The 27,305-nt window shown below is 43.8% G+C and overlaps 1 long non-coding RNA gene across 1 annotated transcript in view; it reads right to left on the reverse strand.

Annotated features, from left to right (window-relative positions):
- The window catches only part of LOC121704579, a 37,842-nt gene extending 17,742 nt beyond the window's left edge, over window positions 1-20,100 (reverse strand). The window contains exons 1-2 of the long non-coding RNA XR_006030593.1: window positions 19,832-20,100; window positions 1,941-2,106 (exon numbers count right to left, since the gene is read on the reverse strand). This is a non-coding gene — a long non-coding RNA (uncharacterized LOC121704579). The remainder of the gene's footprint in view (window positions 1-1,940; window positions 2,107-19,831) is intronic.
- Window positions 20,101-27,305: the final 7,205 nt, after the last annotated feature.

Below are 27,305 nucleotides of genomic sequence, written 5' to 3' on the forward strand. Positions count from 1 at the left end.
CATGGCTAAAAATAAGCTCAATTTGCGGTCACCTACATACTCTCCTAAATGAGTGTATTTTAAGGAGATAAAACCTAATGGTATTAGTGGACAAGTGATGGGAGTTTATGTCCTGACTGACTGACTGAATGCATAAGGTGGATCGTTGTTCAGCCGAAGGACATTACTATCCACCACTGCACCACTTTCAATCAGGTCTAGAGGGGGCCAACGATCCAGCCTGACTTGATGGTGCTGATTTATATTCAGCTTTGCCCATCACAAATATACCCCCGTCTGGCAAAGCTCACTCGCCGCCAAACTTCTTAGACTCGCACTGAAACTCCCCAAGACTAATTAGGCAGTCAAAGAGAAGGCTCGTTCCTCTGATCACAGCAAAGAGGCGGCAGGAGCAGGTCAGACCATGGCCACACATGCACACACTAGCACACACAAGCACAAGCACAAGCGCGCACACACACACACACACACACTAGTACACACACACACACACTCCCACAAGGCAGTGTCATTTGCATAAAAGCATGTTGTTTTATGTTATTCAAGAAGACTCCATTTTGCGTCCTATTCCTAATTCATCATCCACTTTCAACTCTTCCTACTGGCAGTGGAATGAGCAAAACCACACACACACTCATCACACCTGACATAGCCTACTCTATTATTGTATGCATTTATCGTGTGTGTGTGTGTGTGTGTGTGTGTGTGTGTGTGTGTGTGTGTGTGTGTGTGTGTGTGTGTGTGTGTGTGTGTGTGTGTGTGTGCGCGCGCGATTTGCCCTCCTCCAACCAGGGACTGCTGCATCTATTCTTAGCCGGTGGAATGAGAGATCCAGTTGATCTGGAGCCTTCCTCTGTTGGGTGGGAGTGGCACTAAGGATGTGAAAATCAACTAGTTTCACCAGTAATTGCAATCAAAATCAGCAGCTTCCAACCCACAGGGATTTCTGACATTTCACTAAGAGCTCTGTGCTGAGCTGGTGCACAAGATGTGCCTGGCTGGCTGGGCGAATACCAATCACATATCTGGACAGACAGCAGTGTGAAGTGTGAATTCTTCGGTGAGACAGAGAGACAGTGACACAGACGAAAAAATGGTACGTCTATTAAACATAATAGGACCAACAGATCTAATTTCTAGTGACCACAGCAACAGTGCGCATAAGGAAAAAAATGAGTAGCCACGTTTCACAAATGGACAGGCTTATTTTGTCAGCTATGGAAATGTGACATAACTGACACTCACAACAACACACACACACACACACACACACTCAAACAGCACTTAAAGCTCTACTAATTAGGCTATAAGCCTTTGGCTCATTTCTCCCTGGGGAAGTATGCATGGTGCAGGACTGTCAGTCTATGACTCACACACACACACAACACACACACACACACACACACACACACACACACTTTAACTCTTGTAAGCACCATCCAAGTTGAAAACAATCCTTTCTCTCAATGTCTCTCTCTCACCATGTCTCTCTCTCTCCATCCTGCGTTTTTTCTCTCCCTCTACCCCCTCTCCCCCACACCCTCTTCTCGTCCTCCTCACACCTGTCAGGTCTTTATTAGAACATAAGTGTTGCTTCAGCGCCCCAAGAGCAAAAGGAGACAGTCACAGGCAGCAGTTCCTCCATCGCCTTCACCCTGTCTGTTCTCCACTTCTTTCCTCTCAAGCCCTTCATCATCCGACTCTCATATATATATCTATATTTCAGTTTCCACTCCTCTTCCTCTCCAACCCTTTCATCCTTCGCCTGTGTCCCTCATCCTTGTCTTTTCATTCTTGCCGTTGCTAAAGCCACAGTCTATCTTTTCTTCTTCCTTGGCCTTCCCTGGCTGCCTTGTGCTGGACCAAAATTCCAGCCAAGAACCCCCCCACCACACACACACACACACACACACACACCCCCCAGTTGATAGCCTACCCACCCTGGGTAAGATCAAAGTGCATCAGGCATCTGTGAGGGCTGGATCTGCCATGGCTGGCCCAGATGTCTCACGTCTCCACGTCTGGAGGTGTGTGCGGCCGCTTGCTTGGAGCTGCTCTGTCTTTGTGGTGCCTCGAAGTCTCCGGGCTCTCGAGCAGAAGCGATCGCTACAACAGAAAGAAGCACAGGAAACAAAAGGGGGATCTTGAGAGGGAAACTCTTGATGATGACATCAGCTCAGTCAGAACATTCTGACATCTCATTAATGGTCCTGGTCACTTTCTTCAACATTCAACACTAGATTCCATTTCAGCCGCTTTCACATAATCATAACTTTCCATGTGTGTGTCAACGTGTGCAATCTATCTATACAATAATAACTTCTGTCTCATACCAATCTAAACAGCATCTATAATTATGTCCTCCTCATACCAAACTAGCGCCTAGGGCAGGAGTAGTGATGAGTTTATTAATGACCCATAAAATTGGCACAGATGAGAAAAACATTAGTGCAACCCACCGATGAGTCATTGGTGAGTGACTCTCGCACTGCTGACGCATTTATCTAAACACAGCAATTAGAGGAAGCTTGGAACCCCAAACACCAGAACCCTTTATCACCTTTATCACACAAACATTACATGTTGCGAATCCTCATTTTAACACTACTCTCTCGGTGTTCACTAAAACACACACACACACACACACGCACACATACACCTTTTAAACTCCAAACACACACCTGCTCTCTTACTCACACACAGCCTTTTCCAGTCCCATTCATTAGCAAAATAGTATAATAGAGTATAAAAATATACTTTTTGGCATTGGCAAAGAGATCTACAGAAAGACACTGCACAAACATTATCCAACACATACACACACACACACACAGACTTGAAGCCAGGAGGAAAGGTCCAAAACAGTGCAGGGAGTCCAAACCAACACTTGCTTTCTTTCTTCTCCTGCCCAAATAAACACACATCAAAAGCTCTGGAGTCTCTACAGGAGCGGCAGCATCTCCCTCGCTGGCATCCTACTCGCCTTTTTCTTTTGCTCACAGAGGGCATCAAAAACATACAAACACATCCAGTGCCCTGCCACAGCAGTCTACACCACCCTAACCCCACCTCTCTCTCTCTCTGGTCAAAAGATGGAGAAATAGTAGAGTCCTCCACACACACACACACACACACACACACAGAGTGTGTGTCTGTATCTATGACTTTGGTTGGATGGTCAACATCTCACCTGTTATGTGTTTAGGTAATCATGTTTCTGGTGTGTGTGTGTGTGTGTGTATGTATATGTGTTCACTTCCGAATGAACACAAGTTAAGAACTGCTGACAGGCAGGGGAGTGGGGAGTGAGCGAGCGCAAGAGGAGGAGGGAGGAGGAGGAGGAGAAGGGAGGAGGCAGAGAGGGAGCAGGGCAGACGAGTGTGACAGAGCGCGCCTGGAAAGCAGAGGGAAAGGAATGAAAAGAGAAAGGCAAGGAAATGGGAAAGCGCAGAACGTGAGCGATGAGCGATGAGCGTGGGGAGGAGGCATGAAAGATGGGATGATCCACTACACCACACTGATGAAAGAGAGGGAGACAGAAGAGAGGAGAGAGTGCCGGAGGGAGAGATGAGCCCAGCACAGGTAGAGAGGAACGAGGAAGAAAGAGGAAGGGGAAAAAAATAAATAAAGAGAAGGAGAAGTATTGGGGGAGTGAGGAGGGGAAGGGAGGTGAGCGGAAGGACAGATTAAGTGAAAGAGAGGAGAGACAGATCAGGGAAGAGACATGAAAAAGAACATCAGTCCTCAGAACAGAGCAAGAGAGGGAAACAGACAGAGGGGGGGGGGGGGGGGGGGGGGAGGATCACTGGAGAGAGGGGGGGGGGGGGGAAATCAAGAAGGTTTGTTACTTTGAACGCAAGAAATGAGGGGAGAGTCGAGGGGAGGCACCTCACACTATGGGGGGCCTGTGTGTGTGTGTGTGTGTAGAGAGAGAGAGAAAAAGGAGAGAGAGAGAGAGAGAGAGAGAGAGAGAGAGAGAGGCCTCCTGTAGAGCGAGAATACAACTCCCACAATCAACTCCCATCTGACCCTGTACGTCATCATGTGTGCAAACACACACACAAACAGCATAGATCAGGGCTTCAACAATGAATTGATTAATCAATTAGATGTCAAGTACTAAATAAATTGGCAACTATTTTGGTAATCGGTTTAATCGGCTTGTGTCAATTTCTTGTTAACAAAAACACCGCAAAATTCTCTGATTAAATTAGAATATTTTCAGTTTAGTTTCTCCTCTATGACGGTAAGCTAAATATTGTTAGTTTTTACAATTTTATTTTTACTTTTATTGATCAAACATCAAAAACATTGAGAACTATGAAGGGTCATTTTGTGTCAAATCAGACAAAATCGAGGAAAATGGTTGCTGCACCGTCTCAGATTTTGCTCAAAGTTTGTCTATCTAATATTTAGGTCCCAAAACTAAGGCCTGTAAAATATGTTTGTTAAATTCCAATGTTTTCATACATTTTTTTCACCCTCGATTTTGTATCATTTTTATCTCAGAAATGCCTTATCTTGGAGGCCATGTTTGGGCATTAACATCTTGAAAATGATTATTCCTATTACTCCTTCTGACTCTATTTATAGTACAACATTGGGACTTTGTACATTAACTACTCATACACTAAGCTACTTGCACATAGATTTTCAAGTGCCTGCTACCTACCCTACATACCATTTTAATCCTACAAAAATGACAGAAAAAAAAAAAAAAACCCAACCTTCCCTTGTTCAATCCTTCAAATTTGCAAGCCCATTATATGTGGAGAGCTCAAATATTGGTACATCATTAATAAAATATAGCCTAGTATGTAAAGAAAAAATAATAATGCTTAATACCAAATGCATACAAAACCAAGTTTATACTACCCTTCACGTCTCTGTTTCCAAATCTAGGGCCTTGTAGAAAACCAATGAGCATGTCGTACAAACTTGTAATGGTTCAGTCAAACTGAGAACATGTTTGGGCTGCGTATGAATAATACTTTAATTTATATTAATGCCCAAACATTGCTTCCCAAATAATGTGATTTTCAGGCTGTAAAATTGTAACTGAAAAGGTAATTTCAAGGGCTGAAAATAATATCAAGACATAGGATTTTAACACAAGTATTTTACAGATCTTGGTTTTGGGACCCATTATTGATACAGACAAGGTCTGAACAACATCTGCGACGGCGCAGCAATAACCTTATCTGATTTGACACGGAATGACCCTGAAAATAATCATTAGCTGCAAGTATTTTCAAAATTGCAGAAGTACACCCATAGCCTACCGAATAAGTTACAGAACGAACAAATGAACGAACGAACACACACACACTTACAAAAAGGGCAATAAAGTGGAGACAAAAAGCCAAAAGAGGAGCTTTCCAAGATCCAAACAGAGTCAATGGTATCCCCCAAAACACACACACAGCCTTATAAGTGGCCAGGCAGCCCTAATGTTGCCTACCCAGCCCTAATGTTGCCTACCCAGCCCTAATGTTGCCTACCCAGCCCTAATGTTGCCTACCCAGCCCTAATGTTGCCCTACCCAGCCCTAATGTTGCCTACCCAGCCCTAATGTTGCCTACCCAGCCCTACCCAGCCCTAATGTTGCCTACCCAGCCCTAATGTTGCCTACCCTGCCCTGCCCTCCTCTCGGCACTGCAGCCCCCTTTATTTTCTCCTCATCCAAAAGAGAAGAGCAACTCTGGCTCAGACAGGGGGCCATCCATCTCTTATACAGAGGGACACACACACACACACACACACACACACACACACACACAACGTGGATAAAAGACACAGAGAACGCGGACAGGTGGACCATGGCAGGTGAAAAACCCAGAGAGGCATAAAAGATAAGAGGGATGAGCCCTGATATGGAGGATGAAAAAATAGTGGGTCTCTATCTCTGTGTGTGTGTGTGTGTGTGTGTGTGTGTGTGTGAAAGAAAGACAAACCTAGAGATCACCAAACCCCAATCTCCCCTCCAACCGCTAGACTAATCCTACAGCCAATTTGAATGTGAATTCAAATATTCATACCGCAACCTGCAAATCCACCTCTGACAGCAAACTGATCCTACCTGTTCACCCCTCAGGGTGTCTGTCTGTGTGTGTCTGTGTGTACACATATATATGACTGAGCAATGAAAATCATGCAATTTTATGGAAAACAAGTTGATTGGGTCTCTCCTTGTTTATTTGTGTGTGTGTGTGTGTGTGAGAGAGAGAGAGAGAGCGAGAGCGAGTGTGACTATGCGTTGAACACAACGCGTCCTGATCACGTCCATAAACAAACACGACCACAGCACTTGAAGCGGTATCGATTAACACATTAACACAACAGATACTGCCTCCTGGGAATAACACCTCACACTGTCCAGTCTGAAGCTGAAAGAGAGAGGGGGGGGGGGGGGGTGAGTAGAGTGAGTGTGTGCATTTACAGACACTGAGTGGCTTCTAATTGACTGCAATGCTGAGGAAGAGCTGCAGCAAGGCCGGGATACGAGACGGTGCACCTGCAAATGTCACCACCAGCAAATGTCAGAACGGAAAGGAGAGTGTATGTGACACAGAATAACACACGCGCACACACACACACACACACACACGGGGGAAAAGACTAGGGTATGTTTTATTTTTTTTCCCCTCCTCACACGCTGAGAGACTGTAGCTCATGCCTGCCCTTTAAACACCTTTAAAAAGCTGCTCTGAGGCCTCTCCTGCGCCCACTGTTCCGCGTGGAGCTGAACGGCCCAAACACCCCGGCCTGCTCAACTGCACCGGCCTCCCAGCAGGTAGATAACAGCAGGTCCGACACCTCCCTCCCTCCTTCCCCTCGGGCTGTGGCTGAGCTCGGCTGCGTACAGCTCCGTCTCTCTGGCATCTCGGCGGTGGCCTGCGGTCATGGGCCCCAGCCAGCCAGACAACCAGCCAGACTGCCTCTCAGCCTGGAGGGTGAGATAGGTGCTCCCCCTCTGCCTCAATTCCTACCCAGCACTTCAGCCTGCAACACTTCCTCTACAGAACATCCACAGTGGCTGCGAATGAACCCTCATCACCACAGCTGCCTCACATCACAATCTCCATTCCTCGTGGTAGGATGTAGGTGTATTGTGGTGTATTGTCACTTTGAAATATTAGTTTAAAGGCTAATCTACATGGTCATATTTTGATATAATATACGGGATAATGTATAGAACGGCTGTACTTATTGGGAAAATCTGGTTCGCCCTGTCGGGACTTATTTTCCCAATAATGACAGGCGTTCTATACATTATCCCTTACTTGTGGATGTGATTCCATTTTAAACTCGAATTCATGTTGTGATGTAGGTGCTATGTTAAAAGTTAGCCTCCTATACATCTTGGATGTTATGTGCACTAGACTAATTGCTTTCAGCATTTCTGGTGCGCCATTTTGTGTGGAATATTGGTGTGGTAGAGGATGCTGGTATCATAATCAAACACAACCCATGTAAATTACTAATACAGTTTCTAGGATAAAATAATCAATACCTTCTTTGTTTTGGTGGTCAAAGTTAAAAGAGTGGAAAAGGCAAATAAATGACGGAACTTCATAATTTTTCAATAGCCTATCGGGCAGTAGAAGTTTTGTAGCCCGACAGGAAAAGTTGACAGCCCCAAGATTTGGCAAGCCCTAAAGCGAGCGATCGAGCGAGAGAGAGAGAGAGCGAGAGAGCGAGAGAGCGAGAGAGAGAGAGAGAGAGAGAGAGAGAGAGAGAGAGTGAGAGAGTGAGAGAGTGAGAGAGTGAGAGAGTGAGAGAGTGAGTGAGTGAGAGCGAGAGAGCGAGAGAGAGAGAGCGAGAGAGAGAGATAGAGAGAGCGAGAGAGAGAGAGCGAGCAAGCTGGAGAATCTAGGGTGTAACGGTTACCTGTGGCGCTGGGTGGGTAAGCGGTTCTCCTCTGTTAGGCATTGAGGGGAGCACAGAGAAAGTAGCCGCACAGCCGTCTGCATGTAAAGGAGTCACGTCCTTATCAGCAAGTGGAACGGATCAGGCCTGAAGCGCTCTGCTCTTGCTATTAGAGAGAGAGAGAGAGAGTATGTGTGTGTGTGTGTGTGTGTGTGTGTGTGTGTGTGTGTGTGTGTGTGTGTGTGTGTGTGTGTGTGTGTGTGTGTGTGTCTGCATGCAAACCCAAATGAAAGCCTCAGGCAATGGAAAGCCATTTGTGTTTGGAGCAGAGTTCGGCATTCCTATCAACTTTAGTTTAACACGCGGCTCTCGCTTGCTCCATCACTTGCTCTCTCGCTGTCCCTCTCTCTGACAAACACAGAGACATGTGCCTTGGAACACACACACACACACACACACACACACACACACACACACACACAGACAACCCACATGCCCACTTATCTGCCACTGTGTGCAGACGTCCGGAGATCAAAGGTTTTACAGATGGTTTAACGAGCCGTTAGAACTGCAGCAGCAGGAGGCCGCCACACACACACACACACACACACACACAGACACCTGAGACAGAGCTGAGACACCAGAAAGGGAATGAGGCGGGGGGGTTGGCAGTGGAAAGGTGCTCCTTAAGGAAAGAGGCTGGAGGGGAGGATGATGGTGTGGCAAGAGTGACGGCTAAAAAGAGGAACAAATTTAACACGGCAAAAAAGGAGAGAGGAATCAGACTCAAGAAAGTTCCATCATGAAGTGATCACTCGCTCACTCCTTCACTCACTCCTTCACTCACTCCTTCACTCACTCCTTCACTCACTCCTTCACTCACTCCCTCCCTCTCCTTCCCTCGCTCACCCATACATTACTGCTAGACTGTAGCCTCAAACCTGCAAGACAAAATGCCTCCATGCAGCCCCACAGCTACTGGTGCAGTGAGAGGGAGGGATAGCATGAGGAAGTGGGTGCTCAAGGCCTGAGAAATGAAAGTGACAGTGTGAGAGAGGCAGGGAGAAGGTCAAATGAAGTCTGCCTCCTTTTAATTAAGCAACAAAAAGGGCTTTAAAAATTAAAAAGCCAGCTTCGCAGCGACAAAATGAGCTTGCAAGCATGCCAGCAGTCCTCACCAACTCCCCCTCGCGCTCTCTCTCTCTCTCTCTCACACTCACACACACATAACTCTATGGCTGCGGTTTCCTTCTTTCTTTCTTTGGAGTGAATGAAGCTAAGTGGCATACACTCGCACTGGAGCTAAGGGCAAAGGGAAACCAGCAGCTGCCTCTCCCAACACTTGCTTGACTGTCTTCTGTGTATCACATGTGCTCTGTGTGTGTGTGTGTGTGTGTGTGTGTGTGTGTGTGTGTGTGTGTGTGTGTGTGTGTGTGTGTGTGTGTGTGTGAGTGAGTGAGTGCTGGCTGTTCCGTCGGCGTGCTGTGACTGACAGGCAGGCTCCTGCCAGCTGTGCCGAAGGCCTCTGGTAGCTCCCTCTCACGCGTGGCCAGGAGAGAGGATGGACAGGGGCCAGAGAGACGTGCGGCAGAGACAGGACAGAGGGGGACACAGAGCTTGGCAGGAATGACAGACAGACAGACTGACAGACAACCAGGCAAAGCCAGCCCACAGAACCGTGCATTCTGGATGTTACCATGTTGGAACCTGCTGAGTGGAAAGACTAAAGCTTCCATTTCCATTGTTTGTCACAGTTAATAGGTCACTTAGGGTGTGATGACTACGCCTAAATTAGATACTGGAACTTAGGCATTCCCAGTCCAGAGTGTGTACGTAGTGTGTTTGTACACTGGAGTACATGTGGACCCATATTATGTCAGCAGTTACTTTTCTCTTGCTTATTACAAAGCTGGTCAAATCAAGGGGGAGGCATTTGCTCACTGCGGGACGTTCCATGATAATTGTGTTTGTGGACATGAAGACTAATGTTAATCATGACTTTAATTATAATGGCACACCACAGAGTTTTCCTGTTATTTTCACAGGGGTAACATAAACACAGGTTTGAGTGGCCAATTAGAACAGCAAATATCATCTTCAGAACAGAACGATGGAAAGGTCAACACGTCGAGTAGCCAGTAAGTCTACGCAGCAAAGCTAAGAATTTCATTATCTTACAGTTTACACCACAAATTATTCACGCTGCAATTACATGGCAAACTATACCTTTTCCCCATGACTATTCATTGACAGGCTATGGTCAAGACAGTCAGTAAAGTTGGGAACCGAAACTGAGTTGCAAGTACCAGATCCCGATAAAATGTTTTTAATAATTTCAGTTCGGCTTATTGGTAACTAACATGATAACCCTTATTACCGTTAACTAGGGCTGGGCGATAAAACTAATATATATATATATATATATATATATATATATATATATATATATATATATATCGCATTCTAAAACTGATAGTTCCGGTCCTTGACTGTGATTGGCTGAAACGTTCGATACCGTTGTAAAATGCAGCATAAACATACTCCTTGACCGCATTTCGTTCTATATTACTGCGCTATCATAACTTGATACAAAAGTTAAAGTAGCTACGTCTCGACATTGCTTGGCAACCATTCAGAGGAAATATATTTCTTGCCGGAAGAATGATTATCTAGGAATAACTCGTTATATATCTCGTTGCTGTGCCTTTACTTTATGAAACTTTGCCAGGTATTTATAGTAACAGTTTTAAAAAAGCAATAAGCCACTCAAGTCCATAGGTTACACTGATTCTACAACAGCTATGGGGGGTCCGCTAGCGCTTCGTGCCTAACAACGCCCCTTAGCTGTTGTAGAATCAGTGTGACCCATACCTGTCAACACTCCCGTTTTTCCCGGGTTTCTCCCGTATTTCAAGGTCATCTCCCAGCACCCTCCCGTTTTGTTATTTCTCCCAGAAAACTCCCGTAATTTGCATGGCCATCAAACTTCATTTTAAAATCATTGATCCATTCAGGTTGCCAGATTGTGCATGAAATACAGCCTACACATACACGATCACTTAGTTTCAATTTCAACCGTTTTGTCATAGGCTAAAACCTGGCAACCCAAAACCCAAATAAGGAAGCGGGTGCCGACTGCCCAGCCTGAGTCTCGTCGTAAGCAAGCGGGCTAGTTGAATGGCCTACTCCAGAACTAGCTGTTGTGAAATTGTTGGGAATTTAATTGATTAACACATCACATAAACTGTTATTGAGTGTTGTTGATACACTGAACTTGTGCCCTCGGAACCAAATCTGACAGCAAGCAGCTTTGGAGTTTTGGAAGTAGACTGCAGGCAGGCAGCTGGCGGATAGGCTACATAACTGGCATGCGTAAGGTAATGGTAAGGTAAAAGCAACGACCGAAATGCAGTGTTGAAACACGTGTATGAAACGTATTAAATATGCAAACACAGATCCGGTATAAACACTGACCCCCCAGCCCCCCCCCCCCCAAAAAAATCCCCCGTTTTTGGAAAGCTAAATGTTGACAGGTATGGTGTAACCTATGGACTTGAGTGGCTTATTGCTTAAATAGACATGTAATCAATATCAATAAATAAATATGTTCGATAGAACATTCGATAATTAAATGTGTCAAATGGCCGGTTATGTTGTTCAGATATACGGCCCAACCGCTTCAAATCCACAGAACGTGCGGACTTACGTGTAGGTCTGAAAGCAGCTAATGTAGGCGAGATGTGACCTTTGACATTTTTTGAGATGCTCCAGTGTGACATTTTAAGTGTGGTAATCCAGTAGTAAAAACATATTCCAATGCCACGGGCTCCTGTGATTTACACACACACACACAGCTTGCAAACAGCCAAACCCACAGGACAGCGCACACACAACCACACACACACACATCTAAACACAGTCCTACAGAGGCAATGTATTGTCTTTTTTTGTTGCTTTTGTTTTTTAAATCACAACTGATCCCAGCTGACCTCTCTGTTTTGCCACTGTTCTTGTCAGACTGGCTGAAAGTTTGCCCTCCCTAAAAACCTCCCCGCACCCCACTGCCCTTCAGGGCATAACACTCACACGCTTAACAGGAGAGCGAGCAAAGTGTACGATACAGGATGGCACTGGGCCAAGCGCTGGATGAAGAAGTCCCCACTACTGGAGAGAAGATAACAGCAGGAGGAAAGGGCAGGAGAGAACGAGGGAGCGAGAAAGAGGGAGGGAGATAGAGTGGAGAAAGAGAGAGGAGAAGAACAGAGAGGAAAGGAGAGAGAGTTAAGCGGTGAGAACACCGAGGCGAAGGAGGGGAGCCGTAATTGGGAGCCGCGTTGCAATCAATAGCAACACCACAGTCTGGAGGATCAGGCCCCAACGCCTCAAACCCAGGGTCCCCAAACACCAGCACACTGGCCACAGAGAGAGGGAGACAGAAAGAGAAAGAAAGAAAGAGAGAGGGGGGGGGGGGGGGAGAGAGAGGGGGGGAGGAGAGAGAGAGAGAGGGGGGGAGGGAGAGAGAGGGGAAGGAGAGTCAGACACAGAGCGGTGGAAGGCGGGGAGAGGGTGAAAGGGAGAGAATGCGGGAGAAAGAGAGGAAGAGGTGGCAAAAGCAAGAAAGAGAGTAGGCAATTTCACAACGCTATGAACTATCGATTTCACCATCACAATCCTCTTTCTCCTCCCCATCCTTCCACCTCCCATTCCCTTCCTCTCAACTACAAGCTTGCACACACACACGCACACACACACACACACACACACACACACTTTAAACCCTCAGCCTGCATTTTATCTGTCCTCTGTAAAATGCTCTCTCCATTCAGTCCATGCCTATAAACACAATCATATCTCCTGCAGGCCTGTGGCGGAGGGCTGGAGTCTCCACAACGTGTCTCTACCTGCCCGGGCCCCAATCTCCATGGGCTTCTCCCATTGATGCCAGGATAGCTTAGACACTCAGGATGCCAGTTCAGATAATGAGTGAGATTCCTGCCACACCACATAGAGCACCAACCATTCACCAACATGTGCATGTGCAGACAAACAAACACATAATTTTCTAACTGGCCTCCTCAGACTGGGTTGAAATATCTGCAGCATCGTTGGCAACAACTCCAGTCTATGACTGGAGAGAGATAGATATAAGGAAGGACAGGAGAGTAAAAGATAGACTGCTGTGGGGGCTGTGTTGGGGTAGTTTGGTGTGGGGGCTGTGTTGGAGTAGTTTGGTGTGGGGGCTGTGTTGGGGTAGTTTGCTGTGCGGGCTGTGTTGGGGTAGTTTGGTGTGGGGGCTGTGTTGGGGTAGTTTGGTGTGCAGGCACACACACACACACACACACACACACACACACACACACACACAGGAGCAAGTCCATACCTCACCTAGCAGTAGCCCACCTGAATCCAGCTGGAATGGGACAAAGTGTAAGGCAATCAATGGTCAAGATAAGGTCTTGCTAGACTATTTGCCTATAACAGCCCATGTGTAGTGTGTATGTGTGTGTGTGTGATGAGAGAGTCTGGCTGGGAGTTGTCTTGTTATGATATTAACTATTCTAATCAGTAGTGGGTGGAAGTGTGTGTGTGTGTTGTCTTTGGTGTGATGTTAAGGCTGCAGGAAATCCCGAATGTTTGCAACTGAAAGGGAAATCTGGCTCCAACGTGCAATCAGCTGTTTTATTTGTTTGATTGTTTGTTTTTAATGGGATGAAAAAGTCCAGAAATTACCTGTTTTTTCTTGCCTTATTGGTCCTTAGGGCATTTTAAGTGGATTGCTGAATAGACGTTAGGTAAGCTATTGTGTTCGTTTAAGGGCTCCATGGGGTATCAGTTAGCATATTCACAGACTGACTATGAAAATCAATATGTGGCCCAAGCTGATGTTTATTCATACAGAAATAATCTATTAAATCTTATACTCCATTCAGCTGTTAAAATAGGAAATAATCACATTATCTACGGTACATGTAATTATTATGTAAGGTGCATACAGACTCTAACAAAGGATGTTAATGGCACATTGTAAGGTGTATAAACCAGAGTCATTTTGGTTTTGTTTACAATGTGAGAATTTAGTCTGCCTTTGTGGATAAAGTATATTACTGCAAATTCACTTGCAATTAATCACATGAAAAATAAAAGTATTATTCTTTTTTTCACCAGCCAAGGGGTAAAACTCCTGCTTCTGTACTGCTAAGCAATTTTGTACGTTATTGTTCCATGAACTTAAGCTTTTAGAGTGTAGTGTAAAAGTTCTTCTCTTATGCATGCAAATCTCGTCTCACACTGCATGCGTTTTCCTTGACGTGAAAGGCAAACACAGATCTAGCGTGTAAACAGCAGGTTTAAGAAGGCCATGGACTTGTGGACTGGTTTCTCTGTGAGGGAGTGTGAGGTGCATTCTGATGGCGGGCCCTCTTCCCTGTTACTGAGCACGGGGGAAAAGGGAGGGATTGAGAGAACTGAAAATGACTCCACAGGAATGGAAAGACCATAACACACACACACTGGACCGAAAAACAATATCAGCTGCCAGGCCTTAACAGCAGACTACGGTGTGGAGGCAGACATGTTCCAAATCCCAATCCATATTTCAATTTCCCCTCCTCTCATGCAAACTAATTCAACCCTTCTTGCCATCTCTCTACAGCAAAACCGCAATCAGCAGACAAGAAATGAGTGCGCACACACACACACACACACACACACCCCATTAGCCCACGCTCACATCCGTTCCAGAGCGGCAAAGAGGAAGCAGTGTGCAAGGTGATCATGTGCACCTCCATGTGAACTGCACCACTGTCTGCGCTCTCCACAGGCTCACAGGCCAGGTGCCGGCCACATAAAGCATCACCGGAGCAGAACACACCCACACATCCGCCTCAGCAGCTCCTCACAGCGCCAGGTGAGCTGGAGCAGGGGATGTGAAGGTGTGTGTGTGGGGGGGGGGGGGGAGCAGTGCAGCATGGCACGGCCAACCGATCTTAGCAGCTCCTTTATCTAAGTCATCCCAGATCTTTGCAGTGACAGAGAAGGATCACCTGTAGATGGAGCATCTGCATTGTAGCAGAATGGAAGAAAAAAAGTCAGAAGAAAAGAAGACCATATCCAAAAGTTTGACTGACAACATCAGAATAGGCCTTTGCAGGTAAACCTTGGATGTGCCAAAGGAGTGCCAAAGAAAGTGTTGTCAGACACTCTCCACACTCCATCATTTTCAAAACCACAAGCCAAACATGGACAGATATCCACTCGATCATGGTCATAAAGCTGCTGTTTTTTTGGCGTGTGCCATTGGACTCATCCAGCTATTCACTTCCATTCACAATCGCCTTCATGGCTGCATCCAAGCCTGTCCTTATCACTGCTGTTCCCCTACAAAACCGCACATAGATCCACCTGCCAGGCCAGACTCCTGCCACCACTCCCCCTTGAGAAGCAGGGGACTGGGGCTTTTGTTCCCCCTTCTAAAGAGCTCAAGGCCTGGCTCGGGCAGCTCAGACCCAGACGTGGCAGTGGAGCGGAGCAGGGAGTCGTTTATTACCGACACGTCACCGATGCCTTCTTTGAGTCTTCCACACAGGGCAGTGGCAAAGCTTTTGCCGGGGGCTGTTTACCTGCCAAACTTCCTTCCTGTGTTTTGAGCTATTCAATTTACAAATTGTTGTTTTTGCAGCAAGAAAACTGTGGCTTGACCTTTCCAAGATGAATATAAATTGTTATCTATTAAACATTTGCACTGCGTGCCTGTGTGGGTAACAGGGGAGGGGAACGCAATCAGCACAATGCAGGCCACAGTGCATCTTAGCCAAACAGTTATGGAACGTTTCAAAATGTTACTCACTTGTTAGCCAAAAATGTCCAATTAAATCCACCAATAAGGGGGAAAAGACCATGATGGCCGATCTCTCAAAAACTGTAACAGTATCTAAATATTTTAGTTCATTTGCTCCAAGTCCAGGCTGGTAAATTAGCGCAGCAGATCATCATCACGGGTAATTTCATGAGGGCTCGGGGTGTGTTTTAAATGGAGCTACACACTAATTGATGGATTGCTTTATTTTGAAGGAGTGGGAGGCGAGTGTGTGTGTGTGTGTGTGTGTGTGTGTTTAGATTTGAACACTTTCAGCAAGACAGCAAAGTGATGGAGGATTTTGTGAGCTCCTCATCGGTTCAACAGAACATTACTGAGTCATCACATGCATACACACACACACACACACACACACACACTTTTAGAGTGAGAGAGAGAGAAGTACAAATCTGCTCAGCTGGCAGTGAGCTCCTGTCAGAAAAGCTGACTCAAACCCAGATAACTGGAGGCAAAACTTTACTCTTTACTCTATGCTTTATCTCTCTAGAAGTTGAAAAAGTCTCTCAATAACACACATTCAGGTGGAAACACTTCACCACAGCCCAATCTACAGCCTTTCTTTCTTTCTTTCATTAGGCAGTGACAGCAAATTATGAGCTAAAATCACAGCTTGTATTAACTTACACATTTCGCAAGCAATTTTCTCCGAACCAACTTCCAGTGTAGCATGGGTATACATTTAATCAATTTGTGTGTTGCAGTGCTGATGATTTGGTGCCGTTATGACCTTGCTTTGTACTACCTCTACAGAGCATACCTACCAACCAACTCCTTTTCTGACAATCTAAAAAATATAGTCTAATGGTATAAGCACTGATACTGAAACATTATCAATCATTTAAGAAGGGTATTAAGGCCGGCTTTACACGACAACGCTCCCGGGTGAAACCGACAAAATATTTTATCAGATGTGCCTTTCGTTTAGACGGCGACAGCGTTTTTGGGGCTTAAAAACGCAAAACAAATGAACCCACCCTCCAGAGTGGAAATCTTAAAGACGCGCTACCGTTGCGTTCCCGTCTAAAGGGTTGAAAAACGCAAAAGTGTGCTCTGAGCTGCTCACGCTGGCTATCCTCGCATACACGTTGACGTCATATCCATGTGCAGTACAGCCAAACAACAACAAACATGTCGGATTATTTCCATCAGTCGGACATTCAAGTTGCCTTAGCTGCTTTGATAGCTATTCTTCGCCATGTTTTGGTTTTCGACTGTGGGCTATTTCACGCTACTACGAAGAGAAGTAGAAGGAAGTTTCAACGCATGCGCGCACTCTTGGTGTTGTATGGCAGTGCTTCACAGTATCACCTAGCCAGCTGGCATGCGTACTACATCAAATTCCACACACTTTTGCGTCACTGTGTGCATGCAAATTTCCACCCAAAGACGCTCGTCTAAACGCAAAATAAAAAGTGGGAACGCAACGCCACTTTTGCAGATTGTGTTCAGATCGTTGTCGTGTAAAGCTAGCCTAAAAATACATTCACTTTTAACAAGCTAAAACGTACACATCACAGTAGTTATTCGAACATTAGACTTAATATAAAACTGAATCTTCAGGCTAAAGTAAGCTGTGTAGCCAATGTTATTTGCACTATTACCAAACTTGTGGGTGAACAAGTACACATGCTTGTGCTGTTATAATAAAAAAAGTTCAGAGCAAGTTTCTCCAGGCAGGGTATGACCTCACCAAATGGCTGCCTACATATCACTTTCCAATACGGGAATGACAGACAGGATCAGGGTTTGCATTAGCCTGACAGATACCATCTAGATGGGTGTTGCATAAATTCAAAAGGGTGTCAGCTGAAATGTAAACTGAATTTGTTTGGGGGGGGGGGGGGGGTTGTTGTTTTTTCAAAACGTTAGGTTGGTTACATCAAAACCAGGTTTAAAATGAGTTCATACATTCAGGTAAAAGTAAATAAATGTATGGGCCTGAAGTTATCAAGAAATGTTGAAGCTGTTAGGCCTATATCACTGTCTACCATATTTTCAAATCTTTAACAGCCCGGTGCACAAATAAATTCTGGCACAGTGTCTGAGATCCCTGTACATTATGTAGAAGTATGCAAATGGAACTCTTGCCTTGAATATGCACAGTAGCCACAGTTTGGGTCCTCAATTTGTCCATTATCAAACTGCACAATACCAGTTAAACAGCAGATCAGCTATTAACAGATTACACTACACAGATGAGCACTATACCCACACACGATTGCACCTGTTTGCTTACTTATCCCTGTTAGTAATGTCTGCTGACAAAGCCTGGTTCAGAAAAAAACAGATGTCAGGAGGACTGGCCCAACACACACAGACATTTCATTTAGGTCTGTCTGTCTGTCTGTCTGTCTCTCTCTCTCTGAAAGAAGGGATGGGGTTTATTGTTAAGTGCAGAGAGCAGGTGTAGAACAGGTGCCTCAGAGGGCTGTAGACTGAAGAGAAAGTGTTGAAAGCAAGGCTATTTAAAGCCATACTGTACGTTAGAATCGAACTCCTTACAGAGCATGGGAACCTGTAGAATGTGAGCAAACTGTAGAATGTGAGCAAACACAGCCTAAAAAAGCTTCAGTTACCCATGCTTGCAATCAAGTTAGTTACTGTTTACAGTTCATCAATAGCAGAAGTTATTTAAATCTGATCACTTTGAGCGCACCTATTCTAACCTAAAGGGTTAATATTTGGTGTTCTGGGTGGTTAAGATTTCACCCACACTTGTTTGAGTCCTTATTTAAAGCTTATTTTCAAATGGAAATTTCTTGAGGCAAGACAGCAGATGGAGAGCCAAAGCACCCACTTTTCATGACATATGTCCCTGGTTCACGTTTACATGCATATTTCACGGAACCAACGCATAATTGTCCTACTTTCTCCTAGTTAAACGATCAGTCTTCTGCAATGCAGTACCCTTTCGGCCCGATTCTTCGCAATCTCGATGGAGCACAAACTGGCAAGGAGCACGCACTGGCAAAGAGCACCCCTGCAGCGCTGCACTGCGCATGCAAAAATAAAACGCCACTATTTAGCAGGATACACAGAGGCCAATGTCTACGCATGCGCTTTGGGCTTACTTCTTGAAGAGAAAGCGATGGAGTATGGTTCTTTATTTGGCAATGGGCATATTCCTGACGCAAAGGCCTCTTTACAAAGACTTGATCCAACATTGATTCTACCCAAATCAGTGTCTCCACACAGACATGCTATCAATTCATTACATCACAGACAGACAGATACAAGTCAGCAATATCGTTCGCATGTACCTGCAAATTATGGTTTAATAATCCATGTTTTACCTAAAGTGTACAGCATATCTTGTCGTAGGCCAAATAGAAGTCTCACAGATAGATAGCTAGCTGGCTGTGCAGGACTACAGCACTGATCAAGCCATGCTAGCATAGCTGGCTAACAAAACAATACAAACATTCCAACGACTAGGCTAACTCGCTTTTCAAGCATGTGCGGAACTCTCAGGTTTAGTGTAGGCTATAGGCCTGAGTTAGTTCTACTTTACAACCTTGTAGGTTTGCTGACTGACTAACCGGCTAACGTGGTAGAAGAATGCTTTGTGATAGCAATCATGTTTGAACCACAGGAATATCATGCAACTTCGCAGGATTAAGTTAGCCACGTATTTGTGGTAACAGTTAGCTAGGCAGTAGGCACCTAGGCAGTTAGCTAGCTATAACATGAAGCCTTACAGCTGGCAAAACAAGAAACTGACGTTAGCTGATGATGGCTAATATTTGCTAAACCCTAAACTTGCTAACGTTACCGAGCCATTGATCCAATCATTGAAAGCTAATGCTCTCTATGAGCCGTATACTAGGGATTGAAAAGCTTTCATGTAAACGGCGAACTACCTAAACAATCTTTGTAGACAATTCAATCGAAGCTACCAGATGGACATCTCGTAAACTGAACTCTACCATAACAGAGCCCACCTTTGCTTGGTTTTGAAGAGTTCGTGAAAGATAGCTACTGCGCAAACACTCACACAGACAACACTACCGCCAAAGTAACTAGAAACACGAACCTATACACATAATAAAGGTAGAATTAAACAGCAACTAAATTCTTTAAACTCACCTCTCCTTGGTCTTTCCTTCGACCGGATCGGAGTTTTTCCCCAGTGCTCTTCACGTCCGGGTTATGGCTATGACGCAAACGTTAGCACGCGCATTCTCTCAATTGTCAACTAACTTGGGTTGGTTGGAAGCTAGTTGACCAGCCGAGACTTCACTTCACTAAAGAGCATCGCTCTAGATGACAAACTGTGAAACACAGTCCACATAAAGCATGGTTCATACGGAGTACAAACAAATATGTGTGTACTATAGCCTGTGTAACTCCTATACATTGCATAACATAGCCTACATTACATAACATGAAGCGTCTCACATCTTGGAACTCAGCTGGGCATATGGACTTCGGCCACCCCGTAGGCTACTTATCACTGTAGCCTAATGCATTTTCTGTATGAATAGTAATGACTTGTCCTTACGAAAAATAACTAGTTGCTCTCATAAGTTTACATACCCTATACATAAAGTTGACTAAAAAGAGGAATAAAACATAATCTTTTGGACATTGATCTTAATGCCTTAATTAAACAAATGAGCAAAAATCCAACCTTTACCAATTTTCTTTGTGAATGAATAATGTAGCCTATCGTAAATAAATAAATGTTTTTCCTTAAAATACAGAGGCGATAAGTACATACAGGCAGGCATATTTTTATTTTTAAAGACCAGTTATTTCATTATTTGGATCCAGGATACTATGCATTCTGATAAAGTTCCCTTGGCCTTTGGATTTAAAATAGCCCCACATCATCACATACCCATATCTCACGATTGGCATGGGGTACTTTACATAAGATCATCTCTCAGTGCAAATCAAACCAGCTATTAGGCTAACTGAAATAAAATCATGCCAATTTCTAGGTATGGTGAAGGGTATGTGATGTGGGGCTATTTTAAATAACATTTATTTATTTACGATACATTATTCATTCACAAAGAAAATTGGTGTCCTTAAGGTTGGATTTTTCCTCATTTGTTTAATTAAGGCATTAAGATTTCTAAAAGATGATTTTTTTATTCCTCTTTTTAGTCAACTTTAGCATGTACAGTACAGGGTATGTAAACTTATGAGTTCAACTGTAGGCTACTGTAAGGCAAGCGTTCTATTGTAGTTCTATGCTGTAGGCCTGCTGTGGGCTATAATAATAATGTTCTGTAATAGGCCTGCCTCTATAATATCCTTATCCTCTATGGTGTTCCTAGGCTAGTCTACAGTCCATGTAGAGGAGAGCGGGGTTGGTTGTCACACTTTTTACTTAAAATTAATTTCTGCCAAAACCACTGCACAAATTCACTTTCAGGACAGACAGGAAGCCTAATGTGTCAGGTAGGCTACAAATGAAGGGGCCTTGATCTCCTTGAATCAGTCTGTTAAAAAGATGTGGGCTGTCAAATGCACCTTGCACAAATGTGACAAACTACCCCGCAATGGGGTTGGTTGTCCCTATGTTATTCCAAAGGAATAAATGCAAAACCACATAGCCTAGGCCTACATCTTATGTGTTGAGAACATGAACAGGAGACATCAAGTATGTTCTTTTCATTAGTATTTTACAATTTAAGTTGTTTTTTAGACTATTTAGATTAAAACACAAGGTAATATGGTGATATAATGAAATACTGAAGAGTTCCCCCTCAAAAAAAAATGTGATAACCAACCCCAACTGACGTTGCTAGCTCTTTCGATGGCTAGCAGAATTGACTTTTAGACATGAAAAACAGTTAAAGTTGTCTCACATCAAGGTTATAAATCTTTCATTTCAAATTCCAACATAGATGACCTCTGCCACTAAATGAACATTTATGTATTAACGGTTTTGACCAGTGGCTGAGAACTGGCACATGTGACCATAGATATTAGAAAGCTAGATACCGCATTTGGCTCGAGTTCTATTAGGAGGCATATGTAAACGCTGTTGCCATATTGCTGGGGGCAACACGTTTACTGCTATAGCCAACACTTGCCGGCAATCAGATACACCTGTTTGATTTCCAGTCAGAGTCACATGCTTCTCCATTGACCTCCAGTTATTGATTGCCCCCACCAAGATGACGATCCTATTTACGTACGTTCAGGAGCCCAATGCAGTATCTAGCTTTCAAATATCTATGCATGTGACAACCAGTCCCGCTTTCCCCTACTTCTATAGTAGCCTAGTATATACTATAAATACGAAGGTTCCTACAGGCCTAATATCTACAGCAGTGGTTCTCAAAATGAGCAATCGCCTTGGCATGCACATCAGTCATGGGGTTTTCACATAGATCTCCATTTCTCAAGGTCACCGAGTACTGTCGGTATTATACCTATAGCTTCAGTTGCTACAGCCAGCAGCTAATGTAGCCAGGCAGCTACAGCGCTACACTCTGGGGGCATGTAGGCTACATGGAAGCAAACGGACATGCCCCAGAGTGTAGCGCTGGATTTCACCGGATTTCTCCTTTAATCCCCAGTTCCATGCTATCCAAATGTGCGTAAAAAGGGTTGCTTTACAGGAACTGTGTGTTCTAGTGAACTGCAAAAAGTCCCTAGTGTGAAAGGGCCAAATTGTGGGGATCTGCAACCCATAACCAAGGGGTCTGCAAAATAAATTGCTTTATATATAATATATATAATTGAGTTTTATCATTTAAAAAACTAGATGTACCGCATAGCGGTACAAAATATGACCGCCGCTCAGTCCTGTACATCCGTTTCGCGTAAATAAGTCACACTAATCAATTTGTCTCCATCTTTTACTCCATCCCCTACTCTTGAAACTTCTGTGTATGCTTCATGTAAACGGTAGTACAAATCATACTGGATTGATGAAAGGTCACTTACACCTGTAGGCTACATTGGGAAAAGCAGGTAGCAGCATAATGTATTTATTTATTTATTATTAAACAAAACAATCCCTGTCAGTTCCATGCAGTTTTCAACAGCTATCAAGAAGAGAGGTCATGTCATGGATTTTTGTGAATGTTTCTTCCTTCTACATATGCATATGAACATATAAACATATAAACATATGAAGTTTAGTCATCTAGTTCATATGATATTCAGCTTTATTGTCAATGCACAAATTAAATACCAGTAGTCTAAAACAAAATGCAGTTTTACCCAGTGGTGCAAATAACTGACATGTCCAAAAGGGCCTTCATGAAATGCGTTGCTAGACTGAATACACATTTTAACGGTTCAAGTTGAAGAGCTACCGTCCGTTATTGTTCGTGCAAATAATAGGCTGATTCATGTTCCCTTGCATTTTGCAACTATGAGGTCCATGGTTAGTCTGGCTTTCGCCAGACCAAGCTCAATCTTTTAAGAAATCGAAAAAGAAATCGCCGGCAGATCAGGCTGAGTTCACCCAGCCTAGTCCATGGTAGGCACCCGATAGAAATATTGTTTAATTTTGCGATTCAGATATCCACGCACTGGCGCCCCCCCCCCTGCAACGTGTTCGCCCCCCAGTTTCAGTTCTAAATGCAAAAATGCATAGAGGAGTTATGATAACCGTGACTGTTAACAAACTATATAAGCTATATGAGGTAGGCCCTATGCTAGGCCTATTACACAACATAAATGGTCACTAGGCTATGCTGGCAACACAAATAAAATCTCCTTTGGGAACCAATGGCTTACAGTATCAAGCGGACTTAAGCTGCCACCTTTTGGCGAAAAGTTAATAGTTTTGCATAGCCTATCAGTAGTAATACATTTCACGCAGCTGTGTTAATCACGGAAAGCGCGAATGAAGTGGACACTTCTAAATGGAACCCAACCCACTGTACAGTAGCTTAAGCTTCTGTGGCTAAAGCAGCCATAATGAAAGCGTGCAACAAATATGTGTAGGTACAGCCCTGCCCTGGATGCATCTCTCAACGCTCTAAAACATTTGGTTTAAATGGAGATGTAGATCATCAGGGGTGCGTTAATAAATCTACATTGCGGTGAGTTGACACAAATTCACTTTAACGAATTTATGTAGTTTCAGTCCTAGTTACTTTACTTTGGGCCATGCTCTTCCTTACTTGAATCACCTTTGAAAATAGAGGATTGAAGTAGCCTATATGGGTGTTTGGGAATGAACGTTGACTCAGATGCTTTTTGAGACTTTGAGCAGAAATGTCCCAGCCCGGTGTTTAGGATGCATCATAGACAGGTTATCTTTCAGGTAGCACTAGCCTATATATTTTCCATTTTAAAAAACCATCACGTAGCGAACGTGTTGTGGCTAACTCACTTAGCTCCTGTTAGTAGCCTAGGTTATGGTCATAAGCAAATGAGATGACAGTCGAAAGATATTCAAAGTCAAAGTCAAAGTCAAAGTCAGCTTTATTGTCAATTTCTTCACATGTTCCAGACATACAAAGAGATCGAAATTACGTTTCTCACTATCCCACGGTGAAGACAAGACATATTTTGCCAATTTAAGTCCACAAACATAACATTCAAGTAAACAAAAAAGTAAGTAAATAAGTAAATAAGAGGGCACATATAATGAAAAAAAAGAGCAGCAAAATTTGGTTGAAATTGTGCATAGACAGTCAATAAAATACTAGTGCAAATTAGTGCTGCTATCAATTTGCTTGGTATAACCGCATTTATAGTTTTCTACAAATGCAATCAAATTGGCCTCCATCGCTCAATCAATGCTAACGGTAACATTGTACCTAGGTCCTATAGCTATTGATATTATAAGATTAACGTACCTGCAGTAAAAACCAAGCATGTCCGATAAACATTCTCAGATTTATTTCGGCTTCAAGAAGAAATGGGAATTACATTTCATGTGAAAATCGTCCTATCCTTATTAGACGTTCTCTGCAGTAAACTACAGTCCTTGTAGGAAGCGTCCATTGTTTTTCCAACCCACTTTAGATTAACTTCCAACAAAATTACATCTCACTGCAACGATGCGCCATCTGGTGGACAAACGACTACGTATCGCCAATACTGGAAATGCAGCCATGATGATGATGATGAATATTTGGCTTTCCTTTAATCCTACTGAATTTGTAATTATGTATCGGCCGTTCTAATTGCCGATACCGATAGTATGTGCGTGCCTGTGTGTGTGTGTGTGTGTATATGTGTGCACCACCATCTACAAGCCAATGAGTGTACAGTCACTAAATGTACACATAACTTAACTTTTTTTTAGACCCCCCCATGGATGAAATTCTACGAAACTTGGCATACCCCCAGAGAATGCCAGGTTAATCATACACATACAATTTGGTGCAGTTCTGAACATCTTATCTGAAGAGAGGGGCGATTAAAGCAGAATGATATTACATTTTCATTTTTTACCAGGGGGGTGCAAATCACAAATGAGTGATTATGGGCTAGGTTGATGTGGGCCCTTGAGACCAACATACCATAAAAATGTCTTCATCCTCGGTGCCACGGTTCAGGTAGTTATTTAGGAAACATTTTTTGGGTTTCAGGGGGCCCAGCACGGAGGGGGAGTGGCCCCCGGGGACCAAACAAAAATTTCCGTAAAAATCTAGTGGGGCTACATACCCACCAAATTTCATGTGCCCCGGTGTTTCAGTGTCCCGGGTATCGTTGACCAAAAATTCAGGAAGTAGATGACGGGGGGAAAAAAAGAAAAAAAAAAAAACTTTGACAATCACTATATGACCGCTTCGCTAGGTTCGCTAGCGGTGGTCATAATTAATATCTACAGATGACGACCATTTGCACTAATAAAACTAATAAGCAAATTGTGTTTATTTGCTCGCACCCACATTAATATTTAACTTGAATCCCTTTCTGCTGCTTTGCTTGGAATATTGGCCAGCTAACAAGCTGATGAACGTGGAGAAATGTTTGAATCAATCCATCAAAGTCCATCCAAAATCCAAAGTTGACAAAAGACCAAGTTACACACCTGCAGAAAACACAGGATAGTGAACCTGTCCACAACTTCAGAAAATACAATTATGCTTAACTTTGACGATGTTAAGCGGTTCTTAGGGGTCCTTAGGAACCAAACCGTTTGAGTTGAACAGTATTCCTAAAAAAATCATATTTTGTCCCAAAATACTATATGATTTGTAGATGGGTTTTTTTCATGAGGGAGTACAGTAATCCGAATGGTACAGACTAATTACAGAAGAATAGTAGGCCTACAGACAAAACTAAATATACCGCATAGCGCTACAAAATATGACCGCCGCTCAGTGCTGCACATCCGTTCCGCGAAAATAAATCACACGTCTCTCCTACATCTCCTACTCCATCCCCCATTCTTGAAACTTTTGTGCATGCCTGTGTGTGTGTGCACGCGTGTGTGCATTTGTGCCTGTGTGCATGCATGCGTGCGTGTGTGTGAGTGTGTGCGTGCCTGTGTGCGTGTTTCTGTGTGTTTGCGTGTGGATGCGTGTGTGTGTGCACGTCAATTTGTCTCCATCTCCTTATAGAGCCTGACCGATATGGAATTTTGAGGGCTGATATGAGTATTTCAAAAACTGATAACCGATATATCGGCCGATAGTCATTTTTAACAAACACAATGTAAAAATTTACTCCCATAACAAGGTTCTAATCAAGATGGGGCATTATGTATTTGAATAGGCCTTACTATCAAATTTCCTAATGAAAGGCTCTTCATACAGTAGTTAGTTTTGTTGCATAGATAGAATAGAAAGAATAGTAAGAATAAAAGAGGTCTTTGTTCTGTACATTGCCACAAACTACATTGTGAGCAGTATACAGTATGCTTAATGACATGCTTAAAACATTTTACAAATATGATCAGTTACTTTTAGCGCTGTCCCAAATTATTATTTTATAAACGATTCATCTAATGATTATTTTTTCGTTTAGGCGACTAACCTAACGATTAATTTGTCCATTAGCGATTATTTTCCCATTCCCAAATATCAGAAAGTTTCTCATTAACATTTCATGCATTTTTTTGCATTAACCTTTTTATGTTTCATGTGTGATGTGATAAGGGCTAGTTATTTTAGGGTTATAACATCAGCATGGTAGATGTACCCTAGCGGCAGCAAATGTAATTTGCAGCCAGGGTAGTCTAGCAACCCTCCGTTGGCTTGCGAGTTGGAAAAAACTTCAATCAGGCCAATCACATCCTGTATAGAGTCGGTGGGCGGGCTTAACATAATGATGGCAGAGTTGCAACGGTTCCGCAAATTCCCTGCTACTTGAAAACAAATAAGATGTTGAATGCTGCTGCTGACGAACAGCGTGACATAAATTAAGCTTTTTTTTTAAGTTGGCAAAAGTTTGATCAACTAGCCAACTAGCTCCGCTGGTGAGAAAATGCATGGAACTCATGAGTTGTAGCGCTATCCTATTGCGTGCAGAGGGAATTTGAAAGACAACCGTTTATCCCGCCCCTCGGATTGAGCACTGCGAATGGTGAGTTCCCAGACCCTACATCTTGATGTGGGTCTGGCTCGTCAGGCTATCAGCATGATGCATGCATCAGACAAAATAGCCTACATGAGATATGTGTGATACC

Source organism: Alosa sapidissima, chromosome 3 (assembly GCF_018492685.1).
Source record: "Alosa sapidissima isolate fAloSap1 chromosome 3, fAloSap1.pri, whole genome shotgun sequence".
NCBI classification, from domain to species: Eukaryota; Metazoa; Chordata; class Actinopteri; order Clupeiformes; family Clupeidae; genus Alosa; species Alosa sapidissima.